General features: G+C 38.6%; 1 pseudogene; it reads right to left on the bottom strand.

Annotated features, from left to right (window-relative positions):
- Nucleotides 1–1,218: 1,218 nt before the first annotated feature.
- On the bottom strand, nt 1,219–4,582 carry LOC139883684 ((3S,6E)-nerolidol synthase 1-like; annotated as a pseudogene).
- Nucleotides 4,583–5,413: the final 831 nt, after the last annotated feature.

The following is a 5,413-nucleotide window of genomic DNA, read 5'->3' as shown; positions in this document are numbered from 1 at the left end:
AATGCTTATGAGATTTTGTCATGAATCAATAATGTCAAAAATTGTTAAAGAATAAATATAGCATACATAGGCAGCGTTAAAAAAAAAAAAAGGTTTTACACAGGCGGTCATGAATCAATAATGTCATAAATTGTTAAAGAATAAATAAAGCATACACATTTAGTGTTAAAAAAAAATTACGCAAGCAGTGGCGGTCTCATATACCATTCGTTTTTAAAAAAGCATAGTTTTAATTAGGGGTGAGCCAAAAAAGCCATTTGAACTCAAAACCATCTAGATAGCGTTTTGAAAAGGATATGAGTAGTTTTGTCTCGTAATAATTGAAACAAAGGCCAAAGAAGGAAAAAATTGTAAGAAATAGCCTTAAAGCAAGAGTGAAATTTGTAATAGATAGTATAGTCAATTCAATGTGGTTTTACCAAAAAAGGAAAAATTCAATGTGGTGAGAGTGTCAAGAGCTAATAAGAGAATGAAAATAGCATTAGCAAAAAAAGAAAGATTATTTTTTAGTATTCAGTTCACAAGGTGTCATAGATTCTTGTGATTAGTATATTGGAAATCTTAAACTTGTCACGAATATACAATTGAGTTCAAAATTTTTCAAAAGGTACAATTAAATTCTAAAATTTATCATGAAAATGCAATTGAATCTTAAAACTTTTAAAAAATTCAAACAAATTCTAACACTTGTCACGAAAATACGATCGAATCCTAAAACTAATAAAAAGTGTAATATAGTCCTAAAAATTTCTTAAAACTTCTACACTTTTGAAAGTTTTAAGACCCAATTACAGTTTCTTAATAATTTTTGGGATTTAATTGTACTTATTAAAAGCTTGATAACTCAATTACACATTCATAACAAGTTTTGGGAATTTCATTGCACTTACCCCCAAATATTTTGATGTTATCATTTTAAATAGTTTAATGAACATATGCCATACTACTTTTCAAATTTTAGGATCTTCTTACATTTTATGATGTTTTGCACGCATAAATTTTCCTACACGTTAAATTCACATTTTTTTTTTTTTCATTTGGTTATGCAAACAAATATCGTTGCCACTTATCGGGGGAAAACACTAAAAATAATGTCTATCCAGAACACAAGACAACTTAGAAAAAGGAAGGCAACTTTGATGCAAACGAAGGTGAACTGCAGTACAGTAGATGGAAGTGTTTCAACAAGCATGAAAGAAGAAAACATGAAAAATGATGCTAAAGTGTCTCGTGATCACAGGTCAACGACTTCATATGGTCTTGTAGGAGTCCAAGACCATGCTTGTCTTCATAGTTGTACATCAATGAAACCATTTTAGCAGCATTCACGCAAGCTTCAAGGAAAGGCGCAGGAGAACGGACATGGAGAGAGGCACTCTTTGTTGAGCAGCTTCCACGATTTCGATATCAACTCCATCACATGCTCCCTCGCGCTTTGGTACGAAGAGCCTTGATTTTCTCTCAAATAACACTCCACATATGACCCGTCGTAGCCATTTTGATTCTCATCCTTCAAGGAATCGAATCCCCCCAAGTAAAACAATTAAATCAATAAAATAACGACAGAAATGATCAAAAATTGATTAAAACCCAAATGTTGCCCGGCACGAAACATAAGTAGTTTACCTGGGCACATCCGAGGTCATCCCAAAGGCGAAGAATTTCAGCGACTAAGAATATTGTATTTGGCAGCGGCACCTCTTCTTTCTTTGATTCCATACTTTTGGTTGGCAATGTTTTGGCCCATTAGAAAGAACAGGTGAGCTAGAACCAAGGGCACACCCGAAGTGATAATCCCATTCTTCAAGTAATCATCTGCCTTCGGCATTTTCCCAGAAGCGTTCCACTGAAACTCCACCAGGAATGCATTGCACAAATTCGCCCACTGCAACTTCAAATGTTATCCGACTGATAAAGGATATATCTACAAGAAATCATAAATCAAAATCGTGTGCTTATTGAGCTTTCCTAGTAGTCGTAAATGACGAATCACTAGGAGTTCTCTCTGTCCCTCTCTGCCAGTTAGGGAGCTTAATGCTGCACTGACCTTTCTAAGAAGCCAGGCCACGGCTACAAGATCCTGACAGAAACCCCTCGATCTCGCCAAGATTTGTGGGGAAGGAGGGGGGAGGGGGGGGGGTGGGTTGGGGGGTTGGGGGGTTGGGGTAGAGAGAGCGTTGCAGCTTATTCCTATCAGAGGTAAGATCTCCGTGCATGGCATTATAAGGAATTCTAGAAAAGATTGAATGAAACTCAACGATGATTGTAAGGATCCAAGGGCTACACTATATTACATTGTCCACTTTGGGTTGATGGCTCTCATGGCTTTAAAACATATTACACTGAGTGAAAAACTCAAGCCTTATCAACCAGCCCAGTACTCCTCTCCTTGGCAATGTGAGACAAAAGACATGCACTTAACCTCGCCGCTTTTAGGTCCTAGTCACCAGCCAGCACCACCTCCCTTTCCATCCCAACCATGCTACCCACCCTTAGGGTCTGGGTCATCAAAGTGATGACCAAATATTGGAGGGTGGTGAGAGAAAGAGTTGACAAAGGGATGAGGATATGATGAAGGTTGAGTTTTAGTTCAGTGCTGTGAATCTCAAATTAGGTGATGCTCATTTAGAGTTGAAATAGGAGTTAGCAACATGGCTAGGGACAGAGGTTCTTATCAATAATAATTTTATATCAATACCATCTATTTCAAGAATCCTGTGGGGTTCCATCCATGCTTCTCAAAAATGATGTTGCCAAATCATTTGTAATATCACCGAGAACCTTGACGCATTTTTTCATGTACTCTGGAAGCTGCTTAGCACATGCATCATTGCATCTGAAGGGAAAAGAATGCAAGAAAAATTTAAATTGGCAGCATAATATAAATGTCTAATGTACAATTTTCTTTTCTATGTAATAGTTGCGAATAATAGGTAAAATGAGATATCTATATATGTATACCTTTTAATGACTCTTGTAAAGAGAACTAGCTCATCAACCTTGCCATGGACATCAAATATGTCATCAATAATGTACACGAGAGAGACGGGCTTAACAAGCTCAACCCTAAGCTCAGACAAGCTTGGATCTATGAGAATTGCTATGGACCACAAGTACCATTTTAGTGGCTGGTCTCTAGCAAACTTCATCTCCTCTCCAATCCAGACTCTTTCCACCACCTGAAATACAGGAAACGTATGAGGAAATACTATATCTAGAGTACATAATAGTATACTCATATATATGAAACAAATTCTTCATTTAAAGATTCCATAGATCTCACATATATAGAGATTAGAGAAAATGGAGATCTAGGGTCTATCATTTTCCAAATAGTTTTTAGTGAAATTGGTTTAAGTCATGCCTCAAACTGTGATTTGTGAGTTTGGTATTAGTCCAAACCTAAATGCCAACTTCATAGGTGTATAAATATAAATATAGCATCTTATTTCTGCATCGATAGACTTGAATAGGGCCAACTGTCAAAAGACCATATTTGTTATATGTTAATCATCTATCGTCCTTCAATTGAGCATAAATTTGCATAAATAATTGATTAGTTACTCACGTATTAATTTGTGATTCTCCTTTTGGTGCATAGATTGAACAATTCTTCTCTCTCTATTTGCCACTTCTAATAAGTCTTTGATCCATGAGTTCAAGCTAGGCATATCGTTTACAAAACTTAGAGGAGCTAGCAATCTTGTGAAGCTCTTGTGATATGGATATCACAATGTACTTTCTATCATTCTCACTTGTTCGGGATCAAGATTTGTGGCACCCCCGACTCGCCTGAGGTTGCCACAGGTACTCTCTCTTAATTACTTGATCTCATATAACTATGACTAGAGATTTTTTTTTTTTTTTGAAAACGATCCCAACGCAGCTTATTAGCGGAAGCATAAACAAGTCTCACAATTTCTCCCTCCAATAACCATAATGCAATGCACACCAACTACGCACCATAAGAAAAGATAAAGCCGATTCACTCTTATTTATATTTTCATGATGGACATCAAGGTCGATACAACAAAAAGGCCAAGATTCTTAACTATACTTGGCTACCACCCAAAAGAGGACTCGACCCTACATCGAACATGTACAACCTTCCATCAAACAAACGTTGGCTGTCTCTAAAAGTGTCAGCTCCCAACAGCTATACACGCCATCATACCCAATTTGGTGCATCGGGTGGCGGTGGTGGTAACATCCCTAACATCGCTCCATCATGTCGAACATGAACAGATAAAAACTCTTGGATAACCGGGCCATCAGCTCGACCCACATCATACGTCACCAGGACACGGACTTGAACAAAAACTAAACCGGGAGCATCAACACAGACATGCTCAATACACTCCACATCCACATCAGTAGGTAAACAATAGTAGGTACCGCGTGCAACCGGCAACAAAGGCATCTTTCTAATCTGAAATGTTAATTCCCAAAAGGGGTGAGTACAACCACTTAGTAGTAAAGATCCACCAAACTACTCAATGCATCAAACAAAACAATCAAGGCATCATAAACAAAGCACATATCATTCATGCATCCAAGCATAACTTACCTTGTAGCAATGCATATATCACAATGCCATATGTGCATATACCACCATGCACTTATCATCAAGCATTCATGCATATACCACCTTGCCATATGTACACATCCATCATGCATTTATCATCAAGCATTCATGCATATACCACTATGCCATATGTGCCGATCACACCACGCACTTATCATCAAGCATTTATGCATATATCACCATGCCATATGTTCACATCCATGCGCATGATTCAATTTCCAATCTTTATATTTAAATTAGATCACATCAATTTCTTCCAAGGGACCAATGTTTGCATCCCACAATTATCGCTCGTGTCCAATCTGGCATCACAAGGAACCTCCAGCACACACCTCCGGGCATCCGGCACCCCCACATTCTAGGCATCTCGTACCTCAACTGGCATCACGAGGTATCCCCCCGGCACACACCTCCGAGGCTTCCGCACCTCCACATGCTAGGCATCTCGAAACTCCCAAGGACATCTGGCACACACACTCCCGGCATCTGACACCCCCACATTTCGGGCATCTCATACCCCAACTGGCATCACGAGGTATCCCCCCGGCACACACCTCCGAGGCTTCCAGCACCCCCACATTCCAGGCATCTCAAAACTCCCGAGGCATCGTTGGCCACACCTCCGACGGTCTTGTTACTATCTCAATTTACATTTATACATGTATCTCAATTTCAACATGGCATTTGATGCAACAATATCAAGGGTCTCAATCAACTTTTCATGCCATATAACGTGCCATATGCCATCACATATGCAGCAAAATCAACCACTCAAAGTATTTCGTCACATGGATAATTTCATTTATTTTTCAAAACACATCAATTTTT

The sequence above is a fragment of the Rutidosis leptorrhynchoides genome, unplaced genomic scaffold (genome assembly GCF_046630445.1).
Source record: "Rutidosis leptorrhynchoides isolate AG116_Rl617_1_P2 unplaced genomic scaffold, CSIRO_AGI_Rlap_v1 contig435, whole genome shotgun sequence".
In the NCBI taxonomy this organism is placed as follows: Eukaryota; Viridiplantae; Streptophyta; class Magnoliopsida; order Asterales; family Asteraceae; genus Rutidosis; species Rutidosis leptorrhynchoides.
The sequence above is the reverse complement of the archived record's forward strand: the minus strand, read 5'-3'. Positions and strand labels throughout refer to the sequence as shown.